Source organism: Pan troglodytes, chromosome 18 (genome assembly GCF_028858775.2).
Source record: "Pan troglodytes isolate AG18354 chromosome 18, NHGRI_mPanTro3-v2.0_pri, whole genome shotgun sequence".
NCBI classification, from domain to species: Eukaryota; Metazoa; Chordata; class Mammalia; order Primates; family Hominidae; genus Pan; species Pan troglodytes.
Window position 1 is genome coordinate 39,841,662 of NC_072416.2, and position 21,651 is coordinate 39,863,312.

Below are 21,651 nucleotides of genomic sequence, written 5' to 3' on the forward strand. Positions count from 1 at the left end.
TTCCATTCCATTCCATTCCATTCCATTCCATTCGGGATGATTCCATTCCATTCCATTGCATTCCATTCCATTCCATTCGTGTTGATTCCATTCCTTTCCATTCCATTCCATTCCATTCCATTGCATTCCATTCAATTCCCTTCGTGTTTATTCCATTCCATTCCATAACATTCCATTCCATTCGGGTTGATTCCATTCCATTCCATTCGATTCCATTCCATTGGAATCCATTCCATTTGGCTTGACTCCATTCCATTCCATTTCATTCCATTCTATTCCATTCCATGGAATTTCATTTCATTCCATTCGGGTAGATTCCTTTCAATTCCCTTCCAATCCATTCCATTCCATTCTGGTTGATTCCGTTCCATTCCATTCCATTCCATTCCGTTCCATTTGGGTTAATTCCATTCCATTCCATTCCATTCCGTTCCATTCCATTTGGGTTTATTCCATTAGATTCCATTCCATTCCATTCCATTCGGTTGCTTCCATTCCATTCCAGAACACTCCATTCCATTCCATTCCAGTTGATACCATTCCATTCCATTCCATTCCATTCCATTCCATTCCATTCTATTTCATTCCTTTCCTTTTGATTCAGTTCCATTCCATTCCGTTAATTACTATTCCATTCCATTCGGTTTGATTTCTTTCAATTCCATTCCATTCCATTTCATTCCATTCTATTCCATTCCATTCCAGTCCATTCGGGTTGATTCCATTCCATTCCATTCCATTCCATTCCATTCCATTCCATTCTGGTTGATTCCATTTCATTCCATTACATTACATTGCATTCAATTCCAATCCATTCCATTCCATTGCATTCCATTCTATTCCATTTCATTCCATTCGGGTTGATTCCTTTCCATTCCATTCCATTCCATTCCATTCCATTCGGGTTGACTCCATTCCATTCAATTTCATTCCATTCTATTCCATTCCATTGCATTCCATTTCATTCCATTCGGGTAGATTCCTTTCTATTCCATTCCAAATCCATTCCATTCCATTCCGGTTGATTCCATTTCATTCCATTCCATTTCATTCCATTCCATTCCATTCCATTTGGGTTAATTCCATTCCATTCCATTCCATTCCATTTGGGGTGATTCCATTACATTCCATTTCACTACATTCCATTCCATTCCATTCCTTTTCATTCCATTCCATTCCATTCCATTCCATTCCATTCTTTTCCATTCTATTCCATTCTATTCGCGTTGATTCCAATCCATTCCATTCCATTCCATTCCATTCCATTCCATTCCATCCCATTCCATTCCATTCCATTCGGGTTGATTCCATTCCATTCCATTCCATTCCATTCCATTCCATTCCATTCCATTTGGGTTGATTCCACTCCATTCCATTCCATTCCACTCCATTCCATTGCATTCGGGTTGATTCCACTCCTTTTCATTCCATTCCATTCCATTCCATTCCATTCCATTCCATTCGCGTTGATTCCATTCCATTCCATTCCATTCCATTCCATTCCTTTCCTTTCCTGTTGATTCCATTCCACTCCATTCCATTCCATTCCATTCAGGTTGATTGCATTCCATTGCATTCCATCCCATTCCATTCCATTCCATTCCAGTCCATTCCATTCAATTCATGTTGTTTCCATTCCATTCCATTCCATTCAATTCAATTCCATTCCATTCTATTCCATTCCATTCTGGCAGATTCCATTCCATGCCATTCCATTCCATTCCATTCGGGTTGATTCCATTCCATTCCACTCAATTCCACTGCATTCCATTCAGGTTCATTCCTTTCGATTCCGTTCCACTCCCGTTGATTCCATTCCATTCCATTGCATTCCATTCTATTCCAATCCATTCCACTTGTGTTGATTCCATTCCATTCCATTGCATTCCGTTCCATGTCATTCAGATTGGGTTGATTCCTTTCCATTCCATTAAATTCCATTTCGGTTGATTGCATTCCATTCTGTTCCATTCCATTCCATTCTATTCCATTCCATTTCGGTTGATTCCATTCCATTCCATTCAATTCCATTCCATTCCATTACATGTGGGTTGATTCCGTTCCATTCCATTCCATTCCATTCCATTCCATTCCATTTCATTTGGGTTGATTCCATTCCATTCCATTCAATTTCATTCCATTTCGGTTGATGGTATTCCATTCCATTCCATTCGATTGCATTCCATTCCAATCCATTTCATTCCATTCGTGTTGATTCCTTTCCATTCCATTCCATTCCATTCGGGTAGATTCCATTCCATTCCATTCCATTCCATTCCATTCCATTACAATCCATTGCATTCCATTGCATTCCATTCTATTCCATTTCATTCCATTTGGGTTGATTGCATTCCATTCCATTCCGTTCTATTCCATTCCATTTCATTCCATTCCATTGGGGTTGATTCCATTCCATTCCATTTGGGTTAATTCCAATCCCTTCCGTTCCATTCCATTTGGGTTGATTCCATTCCAATCCATTCCATTGCATTCGGGTTGATTCCATTCCATTCCATTCCACTCCATTCCATTCCATTCCATGCCATTCCACTCCATTCCATTCCATTCCATTCCATGGCATTCCATTCCATTCCATTCCATTCCATTGCATTCTATTCTAATCCATTTCATTCCATTCGGGTTGATTCCATTCCATTCCATTCCATTCCATTCCATTACATTACATTACACAACATTGGGGTTGATTCCATTCCATTCCATTCCATTCCATTCCATTCCATTTCATTAGGATTGACTCCATTCCATTCCATTTCATTCCATTCTGGTAGATTCTGTTCCATTCCATTCTAGTACATTCTTTTTCATTCCATTCCATTCCATTCGGGTTGATTCAATTCCATTCCATTCGTTTCCATTCCATTCGAAACCATTCCATTCTGGTTGATTCCATTCCATTCCATTCCATTCCATTCCATTTGGGTTAATTCCATTGCATTCCTTTCCATTCCATTCCATTTGGGTTGATTCCATACCATTCCATTTCACCGCATTCCATTCAATTCGGTTGCTTCCATTTCATTCCAGAGCATTCCATTGCAATCCATTCCGGTTGATTCCATTCCATTCCATTCCATTCCATTCCATTCCATTCCATTACATTATATTCCATTCCATTCCTTTTGATTCCATTCCATTCCATTCCATTCCATTCGGTTTGATTGCAATCCATTCCATTCCATTCCAATGCATTCCATTCCATTCCATTCCATTCCATTCGGGTTGATTTCATTCCATTCCATTCCATTCTGGTTGATTCCATTCCATTCCAATCTATTCCATTCCATTCCATTCTATTCGCGTTGATTCCATTCCATCCCATTCCATTCCATTCCATCCCATTCCATTCCATTCCATTTGGGTTGATTCTATTCCATTCCATTCCATTCAATTCCATTCCATTCCATTCAATTCCATTCCATTCCATTACATTACATTTGGGTTGATTCCATTCCAATCCATTCTATTCGCGTTGATTCCATTCCATCCCATTCCATTCCAGTCCATCCCATTCCATTCCATTCCATTCGGGTTGATTCTATTCCATTCCATTCCATTAAATTCCATTCCATTCCATTCAATTCCATTCCATTCCATTCCATTTGGGTTGATTCCATTCCAATCCATTCCATTCCATTGCATTCGGGTTGATTCCATTCCATTCCATTCCACTCCATTCAATTCCATTCCATTCCATGGCATTCCATTCCATTCCATTCCATTCGATTGCATTCCACTGCAATCCATTTCATTCCATTCGGGTTGATTCTTTTCATTCCATTCCATTCCATTCGGGTTGATTCCATTCCATTCCATTCCATTCCATTCCATTCCATTCCATTCCATTGCATTGCATTGCATTCCATTCCATTCCATTCCATTGCATTCCATTCCATTCCATTCCATTGCATTCTATTCTATTCCATTTCATTCCATTCAGGTTGATTCCATTCCATTCCATTCCATTCCATTCCATTCCATTACATTACATTGGGGTTGATTCCAATCCATTCCATTCCATTCCATTCCATGAGGATTGACTCCATTCCATTCCATTTCATTCCATTCTATTCCATTCCATTGCATTCCATTTCATTCCATTCAAGTAGATTCCATTCTATTCCATTCCAATCCATTCCATTCCATTCGGGTTGATTCCATTCCATTCCATTCCATAACATTCCATTCCATTCCATTTGGGTTAATTCCATTCCATTCCTTTCCATTCCATTTGGGGTGATTCCATTCCATGCCATTCTATTCCATTCCATTCCATTCCATTCGTTTGCTTCCATTCCATTCCTGAACATTCCATTCCATTCCATTCCATTCCGGTTGATTCCATTCCATTCCATTCCATTCCATTCCATTCCATTCTATTCTACTCCATTCCTATTGATTGCATTCCATTCCATTCCATTCCATTCCATTCCATTCCATTCCATTCTGGTTGATTGCATTCTATTCTATTTCATTCCATTCTATTCGCGTTGATTCCATTCCATCCCATTCCATTCCATTCCATCACATTCCATTCCATTCCATTCGGGTTAACTCCATTCCATTTCATTCCATTCCATTCCATTCCATTCCATTCCATTTGGGTTGATTCCATTCCATACCATTCCATTCCATTCCATTCCATTCCATTCCATTCCATTCTATTCCATTCCATTCCATTTGGTTTAATTCCATTCCATTCCATTCCATTCCATTCCATTCCATTCCATTCCATTCTATTCCATTCCATTCGAGTTGATTCCATTCCATTCCATTCCATTCCATTCCATTCCATGCTATTGCATTCGTGTTGATTCCATTGTATTACATTCCATACCATACCATTCCATTGGGGTTGATTCGATTCCATTCCATTGCATTCCATTCCATTTCATTCTATTCTGGTAGATTCCGTTCCATTCCATTCCAGTATATTCTGTTTGATTGCATTCCATTCCATTCGGATTGGTTCCATTCCAATCCATTCCAATCCATTCCATTCCATTCTGGTTGATTCCTTCCCATTCCATTTCATTCCATTCCATTCCATTTGGGTTGTTTCCATTCCATTTCAGAACAGTCCATTCCTTTCCATTCCATTCCGGTTGATTCCATTCCATTCCATTCCATTCCATTCCATTCCATTCCTTTCGGGTTGCTTCCATTCCATTCCAGAGGATTCCATTCCATTCCATTCCATTCCTTTCCTGTTGACTGCATTCCGTTCCATTCCATTCCAGTCCCTTCCATTCCATTCTATTCCATTCCATTCGTTTTGATTCCATTCCATTCCATTCCATTCCATTCCATTCCGGTTGATTCCATTCCATTCCATTCCACTGCATTCCATTCCATTCCATTTCATTCCATTCGGGTTGATTCCCTTCCATTCCATTTCATTCTGTGTGATTCCATTCCATTCCATTCCATTGCACTCCATTACATTCGGGTTGATTCCTTTCCATTCCATTCCATTCCATTCCATTCCATTCCATTCGGGTTGACTCCATTCCATTCCATTTCATTCCATACTATTCGATTCCATTGCATTCCATTTCATTCCATTCGGGTAGATTCCTGTCTATTCCATTCCAACCCATTCCATTCCATTCCAGTTGATTCCTTTCCATTCCATTCCATTCCATTCCGTTCCATTTGGTTTAATTCCATTCCACTCCATTCCATTCCATTCCATTTGGTTGGAGTTCATTCTATTCCATTCCATTCCATTCGGTTGCTTCCATTCCATTCCAGAACATTCCATTCCATTCCATTCCTTTCCATTCTGGTTGATTCCATTCCATTCCATTCCAGAACATTCCATTTCATTCCATTCCATTCCTTTCCATTCCGATTGATTCCATTCCATTCCATTCCATTCCATTCCATTCCATTCCATTCCATTCCATTCGGGTTGATTCCATTCCATTCCATTCCATACCATTCCATTCCATACGGGTTGATTCCATTCCATTCCATTCCATTCAATTCCATTCGGGTTGATTCCATTCCATTCCATTCCATTCCATTCCATTCCATTCCATTCTATTCCATTCCATTCCTTTTGATTCCATTCCATTCCATTCCATTTCATTCCATTCCATTCGGTTTGATTCCATTCCTTTCCATTCCATTCCAATGCATTCCATTCCATTCCATTTCATTCCATTCGGGTTGATTCCATTCCATTCCATTCCATTCCATTCCATTCCATTCCATTCTGGTTGACTCCATTCTATTCCATTTTATTCCATTCCATTCCATTCTATTCGCGTTGATTCCATTCCATCCCATTCCATTCCATTCCATCACATTCCATTCCATTCCATTCGGGTTGACTCCATTCCATTTCATTCTATTCCATTCCATTCTGGTTGATTCCATTCTATTCCATTCTATTCCATTCCATTCCATTCTATTCGCGTTGATTCCATTCCATCCCATTCCATTCCATTCCATCACATTCAATTCCATTCCATTCGGGTTGACTCCATTCCATTTCATTCCATTCCATTCCATTCCATTTGGGTTGATTCCATTCGATACCATTCCATTCCATTCCATTTCATTCTATTCCATTACATTCCATTTGGTTTAATTCCATTCTATTCCATTTCATTCCATTCCATTCCTTTTGGGTTGATTCCATTCAATTCCATTCCATTCCATTCTGGTTGATTGCATTCCATTCCATTCCATTCCATTCCATTGCTTTCCTTTCCATTGCATTCCATTCCATTCCATTCCATTGCATTCCATTCTGGTTGATTCCATTCCATTCCATTCCATTCGTGTTGATTCCATTCCATTCCATTCCTTTCCATTCCATTCCATTCTTTTCCATTCCATTCGGGTAGATTCCATTCCATTCCATTACAATCCATTCCGTTCTATTCCATTCGTGTTGATTCAATTCCATTCCATTCCATACCATTCCATTCCATTGGGGTTGATTCCATTTCATTCCATTCCATTCCATTCGGGTTGATTCCATTCCATTCCATTCCATTCCATTTCATTCCATTCTGGTAGATTCCGTTCCATTCCATTCCAGTATATTCTGTTTCATTGCGTTCCATTGCATTCGGATTGGTTCCATTCCAATCCATTCCAATCCATTCCATTCCATTCCGGTTGATTCCTTCCCATTCCATTGCATTCCATTCCATTCCATTCGGGTTGATTCCATTCCATTTCAGAACAGCCCATTCCTTTCCATTCCATTCCATTCCATACCGGTTGATTCCATTCCATTCCATTCCATTACATTCCATTCCACTCAGGTTGCTTCCTTTCCATTACAGAACATTCCATTCCATTCTATTCCATTCCATTCCATTCCTGTTGAGCCCTTCCGTTCCATTCCATTCCAGTCCCTTCCATTCCATTCTATTCCATTCCATTCCTTTTGATTCCCTTCCATTCCATTCCACTGCATTCCATTCCATTCCATTTCATTCCATTCGAGTTGTCTCCCTTCCATTCCATTCCATTCTGTGTGATTCCATTCCATTCCATTCCATTCCATTGCACTCCATTCCATTCGTGTTGATTCCATTCCATTCCATTCCATTCCATTCCATTCCATTCCATTCCATTCCATTCAATTCTATTCCATTCTATTCCATTCTATTTGCGTTGATTCCATTCCATTCCATTCCATTCCATTCCATTCCATTCCATTCCTTACCTGTTGATTCCATTCCATTCCATTCCATTCCATTCCATTCGGGTTGATTGCATTCCATTGCGTTCCATTCCATTCCATTCCATTCCATTCCATTCCATTCCATTACACTCCATTCCATTCAATTCGTGTTGTTTCCATTCCATTCCATTTCATTCCATTCGGGTTGACTCCATTCCATTCCATTTCATTCCATTCTAATCCATTCCTTTGCATTCCATTTCATTCCATTCGGGTAGATTCCAGTCTATTCCATTCCAATCCATTCCATTCCATTCCGGTTGATTCCATTCCATTCCATTCCATTCCATTCCGTTCCATTTGGGTTAATTCCATTCCATTCCATTCTATTTGGGTGGAGTTCATTCCATTCCATTCGGTTGCTTCCATTCCATTCCAGAACCTTGCATTCCATTCCATTACTTTCCATTCCGGTTGATTCCATTCCATTCCATTCCAGAACATTCCATTCCATTCCATTTCATTCCTTTCCATTCCGGTTGATTTCATTCCATTCCATTCCATTCCATTCCATTCCATTCTGGTTGATTCCATTCCATTCCATTCCATACCATTCCATTCCATACGGGTTGATTCCATTCCATTCCATTCCATTCCATTCGGGTTGATTCCATTGCATTCCATTCCACTCCATTCCATTCCATTCCATTCGACTCCATTCCATTCCATTCCATTCAGGTAGATTCCGTTCTATTCCCTTCCATTCCATTCCATTAAATTCCGTTCTGGTTGATTCCATTACATTCCATTTCAATCCATTCCATTGCATTCCGATTGATTTCATTCCGTTCCATTCCATTCCATTCCTCTCTTGTTGATTCCATTCCATTCCTTTCCATTTCATTCCATTCCATTCCACTGCACTCCATTCCAATCCATTCAATTTCATTCCATTCTGGTGGATTCCATTCCATTCCATTGCATTCCATTCCATTCCATTCCATTCCATTCGGAATGAATCCATTCCATTCCATTCCATTCCATTCCATTCCATTCCATTCTCGTTGATTCCATTCCATTCCACTCCATTCCATTCCATTACATGGCATTCCATTCCATTCCATTCCATTCCATTCCATTCGGTTTGATTCCATTCCATTTAATTCCATTCCATTCCATTCCATTCCATTCCATTCTATTCCATTCCATTCCATTCGATTTGATTCCATTCCATTCCATTCCATTCCATCCCATTCGTGTTGATTCCATTCCTTTCCGTTCCATTCCATTCCATTGCATTCCATTCCATTCCATTCCATTCGGGTTTATTCCATTCCATTCCATTCCATACCATTGCATTCCATTCCATTGCATTCCATTCGGATTTATTCCATTCCATTCCATTCCATACCATTCCATTCCGTTCGGGTTGATTCCATTCCATTCCATTCGAATCCATTCCATTGGAATCCATTCCATTCGGGTTGACTTCATTCCATTCCATTTCATTCCAATTTATTCCATTCCATTGCATTCCATTTCATTCCATTCGGGTAGATTCCTTTCAATTTCATTCCAATCCATTCCATTCAATTCTTGTTGATTCCATTCTATTCCATTCCATTCCATTCCATTCCATTTGGGTTGATTCCATTCCATTCCATTCCATTCGGTTGCTTCCATTCCATTCCAGAACATTCCATTCCATTCCATTCCATTCCTTTCCATTCCAGTTGATTCCATTCCATTCCATTCCAGAACATTCCATTCCATTCCATTCCATTCCTTTCCATTCCAGTTGATTCCATTCCATTCCATTCCATTCCATTCCATTCCATTCGGGTTGATTCCATTCCATTCCATTCCACTCCATTCCATTCCATTCCATTCAGGTAGATTCCGTTCTATTCCCTTCCATTCCACTCCGTTCCGGTTGATTCCATTTCATTCCCTTTCAATCCATTCCATTCCATTTCGATTGATTCCATTCCATTCCATTCCATTCCATTCCATTCCTCTCTGGTTGATTCCATTCTATTCCTTTCCATTCCATTCCATTCCATTCCATTCCATTCCACTGCACTCCATTCCATTCCATTCAATTTAATTCCATTCTGGTTGATTCCATTCCATTCCATTGCATTGCATTCCATTCCATTCCATTCCATTCCATTAAATTCGGGATGAATCCATTCCATTCCATTCCATTCCCTTCCATTCCATTCCATTCGCGTTGATTCCATTCCATTCCAATCCATTCCATTCCATTGCATTACATTCCATTCCATTCGGGTTGATTCCATTACATTTAATTCCATTCCATTCCATTCCATTCCATTCCATTCCATTCTATTCCATTCCATTCCATTTGGGTTGATTCCATTCCATTCCATTCCATTCCATTCCATTCGTGTTGATTCCATTCATTTCCATTCTGTGCCATTCCATTCCATTCCATTCCATTCCATTGTATTCGGGTTGATTCCATTCCATTAAATTCCATTCCATTCCATTCCATGGCATTCCATTCCATTCAATTCCATAGCATCCCATTCCATTGCATTTCATTCCATTCGGGTTGATTCCTTTCCATTCCATTCCATTTCATTCGGGTTGATGCCATTCCATTCCATTCCATTCCATTCCATTCCATTCCATTTCATTCCATTACATTGGGGTTGATTCCATTTCATTCCATTCCATTCCATTCCTTTCTGGTTGAATCCATTCCATTCCATTTCATTCAATTCTATTCCATTCCATTGCATTCCATTTCATTCCATTTGGGTAGATTCCTTTCTATTCCATTCCAATCCATTCCATTCCATTCCGGTTGATTCCATTCCACTCAATTCCATTCCATTCCATTCCATTCGGGTTAATTCCATTCCATTCCATTCCATTTGGGGTGATTCCATTCCATTCCATTCCATTCGGTTGCTTCCATTCCATTCCAGAACATTCCATTCCATTCCATTCCTTTCCATTCCGATTGATTCAATTCCATTCCATTCCAGAACATTCCATTCCATTCCACTCCATTCCTTTCCATTCCGGTTGATTCCATTCCATTCCATTCCATTCCATTCCATTCCATTCCATTCCATTCGGGTTGATTTCATTCCGTTCCATTCCATACTATTCCATTCCATACGGGTTGATTCCATTCCATTCCATTCCATTCCATTCGGGTTGATTCCATTCCATTCCATTCCACTCCATTCCATTATATTCCATTCAGGTAGATTCCGTTCTATTCCCTTCCCTTCCATTCCATTCCATTCAGTTCCGGTTGATTCCATTACATTCCATTTCAATCCATTCCATTCCATTCTGATTGATTCCATTCCATTCCGATTGATTCCATTCCATTCCATTCCATTCCATTCAATTCCATTCCATTCCATTCCATTCTGGTTGATTCCATTCCATTCCATTCCATACCTTTCCATTCCATTCCATTCCACTGCATTCCATTCCATTCAATTCAATTTCATTCCATTCGTGTTGATTCAATTCCAATCCATTCCATTTCATTCTGGTTGATTCCATTCCATTCCATTCCATACCTTTCCATTCCATTCCATTCCACTGCATTCCATTCCATTCAATTCAATTTCATTCCATTTGTGTTGATTCCATTCCATTCCATTCCATTCCATTCGCGTTGATTCCATTCCATTCCATTGCATTCCATTCCATTCCATTCCATTCCATTCGGGTTGATTCCAATCCATTTCATTCCATTCCATTCGGTTGCTTCCATTCCATTCCAGAACATTCCATTCCAATCCATTTCATTCCATTCGGTTGCTTCCATTCCATTCCAGAACATTCCATTCCATTCCATTCCACTCCTTTCCATTCCGGTTGATTCCATTCCATTCCATTCCAGATCATTCCATTCCATTCCATTCCATTCCTTTCCATTCCGGTTGATTCCATTCCATTCCATTCCATTGCATTCCATTCCATTCCAGTCGGCTTGATTCCATTCCATTCCATTCCATACCATTCCATTCCTTTCCGGTTGATTCCATTCCATTCCATTCCGTTCAATTCTGGTTGATTCCATACCATTCCATTCCACTCCATTCCATTCCATTCCATTCAGGTAGATTCCGTCCTATTCCCTTCCATTTCATTCCATTAAATTCCGTTCTGCTTGATTCCATTACATTCCATTTCAATCCATTCCATTGCATTCCGATTGATTTCATTCCATTCCATTCCGTTCCATTCCTCTCTTGTTGATTCCATTCCATTCCTTTCCATTCCATTCCATTCCATTCCATTCCACTGCACTCCATTTCATTCCATTCAATTTCATTCCATTCTGGTTGATTCCATTCCATTCCATTGCATTCCATTCCATTCCATTCCATTCCATTCGGGTTGATTCCAATCCATTTCATTCCATTCCATTCGGTTGCTTCCATTCCATTCCAGAACATTCCATTCCAATCCATTTCATTCCATTCGGTTGCTTCCATTCCATTCCAGAACATTCCATTCCATTCCATTCCACTCCTTTCCATTCCGGTTGATTCCATTCCATTCCATTCCAGATCATTCCATTCCATTCCATTCCATTCCATTCCATTCCGGTGGATTCCATTCCGTTCCATTCCATTCCACTCCATTCCATTCATTCCATTCTATTCCATTCCATTCCTTTTGATTCCGTTCCATTCCATTCCATTCCATTCCATTCGGTTTGATTCCATTCCTTTCCATTCCTTTCCAATGCATTCCATCACATTCCATTTCATTCCATTCGGGTTGATTCCATTCCATTCCATTCCATTCCATTCCATGTCATTCTGGTTGATTCCATTCTATTCCATTCTATTCCATTCCATTCCATTCTATTCACGTTGATTCCATTCCATCCCATTCCATTCCATTCCATCACATTCCATTCCATTCCATTCGGGTTGAGTCCATTCCATTTCATTCCATTCCATTCCATTCCATTCCATTCCATTTGGGTTGATTCCATTCCATATCATTCCATTCCATTCAATTCCATTCCATTCCATTCCATTCCGGTTGATTCCATTCCATTCCATTCCATTCCATTCCATTCCATTCCACTCGGATTTCTTCCTTTCCATTCCAGAACATTCCTTTCCATTCCATTCCATTCCATTCCTGTTGACTCCATTCCATTCCATTCCATTCCAGTCCCTTCCATTCCATTCTAATCCATTCCATTCGTTTTGATTCCATTCCATTCCATTCCATTCCATTCCATTCCATTCCGGTTGATTCCATTCCATTCCATTCCATTTCATTCCATTCGAGTTGATTCCCTTCCATTCCATTCTGTGTGATTCTATTCCATTCCATTCCATTCCATTGCACTTCATTCCATTAGGGTTGTTTCCATTCCATTCCATTCCATTCCATTTCATTCCATTCTATTCCATTCTATTAGATTCTATTTGCGTTGATTCCATTCCATTCCATTCCATTCCATTCCATTCCATTCCTTTCCTGTTGATTCCATTCCATTCCATTCCATTCCATTCCGGTTGATTGCATTCCATTGCATTCCATTGCATTCCATTCCATTCCAATCCATTCCATTCAATTCGTGTTGTTTCCATTCCATTCCATTCCATTCCATTCGGGTTGACTCCATTCCCTTCCATTTCATTCCATTCTATTCCATTTCATTGCATTCCATTTCATTCCATTCGAGTTGATTCCTTTCTATTCCATTCCAAACCATTCCACTCCATTCCGGTTTATTCCATTCCATTCCATTCCATTCCATTCCATTCTATTCCATTCCATTCCTTTTGATTCCATTCCATTCCATTCCATTCCATTCAGTTTGATTCCATTCCTTTCTATTCCATTCCAATGCACTCCATTCCATTCCATTTCATTCCATTCGGGTTGATTCCATTCCACTCCATTCCATTCCATTCCATTCCATTCCATTCTGGTTGATTTCATTCTATTCCATTCTCTTCCATTCCATTCCATTCTATTCGCGTTGATTCCATTCCATCCCATTCCATTCCATTCCATCACATTCCATTCAATTCCATTCCGGTTGACTCCATTCCATTCCATTCAATTCCATTCCATTCCATTTGGTTTGATTCCATAACATTCCATTCCGTTCCATTCAATTCGATTGCTTCCATTCCATTCCAGAACATTCCATTGCAATCCATTCCGGTTGATTCCATTCCATTCCTTTCCATTACATAACATTCCATTCCATTCCATTCCTTTTGATTCCATTCCATTCCATTCCATTCCATTCCATTCCATTCGGTTTGATTCCATTCCATTCCATTCCAATGCATTCCATTCCATTTAATTTCATTCCATTCGGGTTGATTCCATTCCATTCTGGTTGATTCCATTCCATTCCATTCTATTCCATTCCTTTCCATTCTATTCGCGTTGATTCCATTCCATCCCATTTCATTCCTTTCCATTCCATCCCATTCGGGTTGATTCCATTCCATTCCATTCCATTCCATTCCATTTGTGTTCATTCCATTCCATTCCATTCCATTCCATTCCATTCCATTCCATTCCATTGCATTCGTGTTGATTCCATTCCATTCCATTCCACCCAATTCCATTCCATTCCATTCCATTCCATGGCATTCCATTCCATTCCATTCCATTCGATTGCATTCCATTCCACCCCATTTCATTCCATTCGGGTTGATTCCTTTCCATTCCATTCCATTCCGTTCGAGTTGATTCCATTCCATTCCATTCCATTCCATTCCATTCCATTCCATTCCATTGCATTCCATTCCATTCCATTCCATTCCATTCGGGTTGATTCCATTCCATTCCATTCCATTCCATTCCATTTCATTGCATTCCATTGGGGTTGATTCTATTCCATTCCATTCGATTCCATTCCATTCCATTCGGGTTGACTCTATTCCATTCCATTTCATTCCATTCTATTCCATTCCATTGCATTCCATTTCATTCCATTCGAGTAGATTACTTTCTATTCCATTCCAATCCATTCCATTGCATTCCAGTTGATTCCATTCCATTCCATTCCATACCATTCCATTCCATTCCATTTGGGTTAATTAAATTCAATTCCATTCCATTCCATTTGGGGTGATTCCATTCCATTCCATTCGTTTGCTTCCATTCCATTCCAGAAGATTCCATTCCATTCCATTCCATTCTGGTTGATTCCATTCGATTCCATTCCATTCATTCCATTCTATTACATTCCATTCCTTTTGATTCCCTTCCATTCCATTCCATTCCATTCCATTCCATTCCACTCGGGTTAATTCCTTTCCATTCCAGAACATTTCTTTCCATTCCATTCCATTCCATTCCTGTTGACTCCATTCCGTTCCATTCCATTCTAGTCCCTTCCATTCCATTCTATTCCATTCCATTCGTTTTGATTCCATTCCATTCCATTCCATTCCATTCCGGTTGATTCCATTCCATTCCATTCCACTGCATTCCATTCCATTCCATTTCATTCCATTCTAGTTGATTCCCTTCCATTCCATTCCATTCTGTGTGATTCCATTCCATTCCATTCCATTCCATTGCACTCCATTCCATTCGGGTTGATTGCATTCCATTCCATTCCATTCCATTCCATTTCTTTCCATTCTATTCCATTCTATTCCATTCTATTTGCGTTGATTCCATTCCATTCCATTCCATTCCTTTCCTGTTGATTCCATTCCATTCCATTCCATTCCACTCGGGTTGATTGCATTCCATTGCATTCCATTCCGTTCCATTCCATTCCAATCAATTCCATTCCATTCTGGTTGATTCCATTCCATTCCATTCCATTCCATTCCATTGCATTCCATTCAGTTTGATTCCATTCCTTTCCATTCCATTCTAATGCATACCATTCCATTCCATTTCATTCCATTCGGGTTGATTCCATTCCATTCCATTCATTTGGATTAATTCCATTCCATTTCATTCCATTCCATTCCGTTCCATTCCACTTGGTTTAATTCCATTCCATTCAATTCCATTGCATTCCATTCGGTTGCTTCCATTCCATTCCAGAACATTCCATTCCATTCCATTCCGGTTGACTCCATTCCATTCCATTCCATTCCATTTCATTCCATTCTATTCTATTTCATTCCATTCCTTTTGATTCCATTCCATTCCATTCCATTACTTACTATTCCATTCCTTTCGGTTTGATTCCATTCCATTCCATTCCATTCCATTCCATTCCATTTCATTCTATTATATTGGGGTTGATTCCATTCCATTCCATTCCATTCCATTCCATTCGGGTTGAATCCATTCCATTACATTTCGTTCCATTCTATTCCATTCCATTGCATTCCATTTCATTCCTTTCGGGTAGATTCCTGTGTATTCCATTCCAATCCATTCCATTCCATTCCGGTTGATTCCTTTCCATTCCATTCCATTCCATTCCGTTCCATTTGGGTTAATTCCATTCCATTCCATTCCATTTCTTTCCATTTCTGTGGAGTTCATTCCATTCCATTCCATTCCATTCGGTTGCTTCCATTCCATTCCAGAACATTCCATTCCATTCCATTCCATTCCTTTCCATTCCGGTTGATTCCATTCCATTTCATTCCAGAACATTCCATTACATTCCATTCCATTCCTTTCCATTCCGGTTGATTCCATTCCATTCCATTCCATTCCATTCGGGTTGATTCCATTCCATTCCATTCCACTCCATTCCATTCCATTCCATTCCATTCAGGTAGATTCCGTTCTATTCCCTTCCATTCCATTCAATTCCATTCCATTCCGGTTGATTCCATTACATTCCATTTCAATCCATTCCATTCCGCTCCGATTGATACCAATCCATTCCATTCCATTCCATTCCTCTCTGTTTGATTCCATTCCATTCCTTTCCATTCCATTCCATTCCATTCCATTCCACTGCACTCCATTCCATTCCATTCAATTTCATTCCATTCTGGTTGATTCCATTCCATTTCATTTCATTTCATTCCATTCCATTCCATTCCATTCCATTCCATTTGGAATGAACCCATTCCATTCCATTCCATTCCATTCCATTCCATTCGCGTTGATTCCATTCCATTCCATCCCATTCCATTCCATTCCTTTGCATTCTATTCCATTCCATTCCATTCCATTCCATTCCATTCTGGTTGATTCCATTCCATTTAATTCCATTCAATTCCATTCAATTCCATTCCATTCCATTCCATTCCATTCCATTCCATTCGGGATGATTCCATTCCATTCCATTGCATTCCATTCCATTCCATTCGTGTTGATTCCATTCCTTTCCATTCCATTCCATTCCATTCCATTGCATTCCATTCAATTCCCTTCGTGTTTATTCCATTCCATTCCATAACATTCCATTCCATTCGGGTTGATTCCATTCCATTCCATTCGATTCCATTCCATTGGAATCCATTCCATTTGGCTTGACTCCATTCCATTCCATTTCATTCCATTCTATTCCATTCCATGGAATTTCATTTCATTCCATTCGGGTAGATTCCTTTCAATTCCCTTCCAATCCATTCCATTCCATTCTGGTTGATTCCGTTCCATTCCATTCCATTCCATTCCGTTCCATTTGGGTTAATTCCATTCCATTCCATTCCATTCCGTTCCATTCCATTTGGGTTTATTCCATTAGATTCCATTCCATTCCATTCCATTCGGTTGCTTCCATTCCATTCCAGAACACTCCATTCCATTCCATTCCAGTTGATACCATTCCATTCCATTCCATTCCATTCCATTCCATTCCATTCTATTTCATTCCTTTCCTTTTGATTCAGTTCCATTCCATTCCGTTAATTACTATTCCATTCCATTCGGTTTGATTTCTTTCAATTCCATTCCATTCCATTTCATTCCATTCTATTCCATTCCATTCCAGTCCATTCGGGTTGATTCCATTCCATTCCATTCCATTCCATTCCATTCCATTCCATTCCATTCTGGTTGATTCCATTTCATTCCATTACATTACATTGCATTCAATTCCAATCCATTCCATTCCATTGCATTCCATTCTATTCCATTTCATTCCATTCGGGTTGATTCCTTTCCATTCCATTCCATTCCATTCCATTCGGGTTGACTCCATTCCATTCAATTTCATTCCATTCTATTCCATTCCATTGCATTCCATTTCATTCCATTCGGGTAGATTCCTTTCTATTCCATTCCAAATCCATTCCATTCCATTCCGGTTGATTCCATTTCATTCCATTCCATTTCATTCCATTCCATTCCATTCCATTTGGGTTAATTCCATTCCATTCCATTCCATTCCATTTGGGGTGATTCCATTACATTCCATTTCACTACATTCCATTCCATTCCATTCCTTTTCATTCCATTCCATTCCATTCCATTCCATTCCATTCTTTTCCATTCTATTCCATTCTATTCGCGTTGATTCCAATCCATTCCATTCCATTCCATTCCATTCCATTCCATCCCATTCCATTCCATTCCATTCGGGTTGATTCCATTCCATTCCATTCCATTCCATTCCATTCCATTCCATTCCATTCCATTTGGGTTGATTCCACTCCATTCCATTCCATTCCACTCCATTCCATTGCATTCGGGTTGATTCCACTCCTTTTCATTCCATTCCATTCCATTCCATTCCATTCCATTCCATTCCATTCGCGTTGATTCCATTCCATTCCATTCCATTCCATTCCATTCCTTTCCTGTTGATTCCATTCCACTCCATTCCATTCCATTCCATTCAGGTTGATTGCATTCCATTGCATTCCATCCCATTCCATTCCATTCCATTCCAGTCCATTCCATTCAATTCATGTTGTTTCCATTCCATTCCATTCCATTCAATTCAATTCCATTCCATTCTATTCCATTCCATTCTGGCAGATTCCATTCCATGCCATTCCATTCCATTCCATTCGGGTTGATTCCATTCCATTCCACTCAATTCCACTCCATTCCATTCAGGTTCATTCCTTTCGATTCCGTTCCACTCCCGTTGATTCCATTCCATTCCATTGCATTCCATTCTATTCCAATCCATTCCACTTGTGTTGATTCCATTCCATTCCATTGCATTCCGTTCCATGTCATTCAGATTGGGTTGATTCCTTTCCATTCCATTAAATTCCATTTCGGTTGATTGCATTCCATTCTGTTCCATTCCATTCCATTCTATTCCATTCCATTTCGGTTGATTCCATTCCATTCCATTCAATTCCATTCCATTCCATTACATGTGGGTTGATTCCGTTCCATTCCATTCCATTCCATTCCATTCCATTCCATTCCATTTCATTTGGGTTGATTCCATTCCATTCCATTCAATTTCATTCCATTTCGGTTGATGGTATTCCATTCCATTCCATTCGATTGCATTCCATTCCAATCCATTTCATTCCATTCGTGTTGATTCCTTTCCATTCCATTCCATTCCATTCGGGTAGATTCCATTCCATTCCATTCCATTCCATTCCATTCCATTACAATCCATTGCATTCCATTGCATTCCATTCTATTCCATTTCATTCCATTTGGGTTGATTGCATTCCATTCCATTCCGTTCTATTCCATTCCATTTCATTCCATTCCATTGGGGTTGATTCCATTCCATTCCATTTGGGTTAATTCCAATCCCTTCCGTTCCATTCCATTTGGGTTGATTCCATTCCAATCCATTCCATTGCATTCGGGTTGATTCCATTCCATTCCATTCCACTCCATTCCATTCCATTCCATGCCATTCCACTCCATTCCATTCCATTCCATTCCATGGCATTCCATTCCATTCCATTCCATTCCATTGCATTCTATTCTAATCCATTTCATTCCATTCGGGTTGATTCCATTCCATTCCATTCCATTCCATTACATTACATTACATTACACAACATTGGGGTTGATTCCATTCCATTCCATTCCATTCCATTCCATTCCATTCCATTCCATTTCATTAGGATTGACTCCATTCCATTCCATTTCATTCCATTCTGGTAGATTCTGTTCCATTCCATTCTAGTACATTCTTTTTCATTCCATTCCATTCCATTCGGGTTGATTCAATTCCATTCCATTCGTTTCCATTCCATTCGAAACCATTCCATTCTGGTTGATTCCATTCCATTCCATTCCATTCCATTCCATTTGGGTTAATTCCATTGCATTCCTTTCCATTCCATTCCATTTGGGTTGATTCCATACCATTCCATTTCACCGCATTCCATTCAATTCGGTTGCTTCCATTTCATTCCAGAGCATTCCATTGCAATCCATTCCGGTTGATTCCATTCCATTCCATTCCATTCCATTCCATTCCATTCCATTACATTATATTCCATTCCATTCCTTTTGATTCCATTCCATTCCATTCCATTCCATTCGGTTTGATTGCAATCCATTCCATTCCATTCCAATGCATTCCATTCCATTCCATTCCATTCCATTCGGGTTGATTCCATTCCATTCCATTCCATTCTGGTTGATTCCATTCCATTCCAATCTATTCCATTCCATTCCATTCTATTCGCGTTGATTCCATTCCATCCCATTCCATTCCATTCCATCCCATTCCATTCCATTCCATTTGGGTTGATTCTATTCCATTCCATTCCATTCAATTCCATTCCATTCCATTCAATTCCATTCCATTCCATTACATTACATTTGGGTTGATTCCATTCCAATCCATTCTATTCGCGTTGATTCCATTCCATCCCATTCCATTCCAGTCCATCCCATTCCATTCCATTCCATTCGGGTTGATTCTATTCCATTCCATTCCATTAAATTCCATTCCATTCCATTCAATTCCATTCCATTCCATTCCATTTGGGTTGATTCCATTCCAATCCATTCCATTCCATTGCATTCGGGTTGATTCCATTCCATTCCATTCCACTCCATTCAATTCCATTCCATTCCATGGCATTCCATTCCATTCCATTCCATTCGATTGCATTCCACTGCAATCCATTTCATTCCATTCGGGTTGATTCTTTTCATTCCATTCCATTCCATTCGGGTTGATTCCATTCCATTCCATTCCATTCCATTCCATTCCATTCCATTCCATTGCATTGCATTGCATTCCATTCCATTCCATTCCATTCCATTCCATTGCATTCCATTCCATTCCATTCCATTGCATTCTATTCTATTCCATTTCATTCCATTCAGGTTGATTCCATTCCATTCCATTCCATTCCATTCCATTCCATTCCATTCCATTCCATTACATTACATTGGGGTTGATTCCAATCCATTCCATTCCATTCCATTCCATGAGGATTGACTCCATTCCATTCCATTTCATTCCATTCTATTCCATTCCATTGCATTCCATTTCATTCCATTCAAGTAGATTCCATTCTATTCCATTCCAATCCATTCCATTCCATTCGGGTTGATTCCATTCCATTCCATTCCATAACATTCCATTCCATTCCATTTGGGTTAATTCCATTCCATTCCTTTCCATTCCATTTGGGGTGATTCCATTCCATGCCATTCTATTCCATTCCATTCCATTCCATTCGTTTGCTTCCATTCCATTCCTGAACATTCCATTCCATTCCATTCCATTCCGGTTGATTCCATTCCATTCCATTCCATTCCATTCCATTCCATTCCATTCTATTCTACTCCATTCCTATTGATTGCATTCCATTCCATTCCATTCCATTCCATTCCATTCCATTCCATTCTGGTTGATTGCATTCTATTCTATTTCATTCCATTCTATTCGCGTTGATTCCATTCCATCCCATTCCATTCCATTCCATCACATTCCATTCCATTCCATTCGGGTTAACTCCATTCCATTTCATTCCATTCCATTCCATTCCATTCCATTCCATTTGGGTTGATTCCATTCCATACCATTCCATTCCATTCCATTCCATTCCATTCCATTCCATTCTATTCCATTCCATTCCATTTGGTTTAATTCCATTCCATTCCATTCCATTCCATTC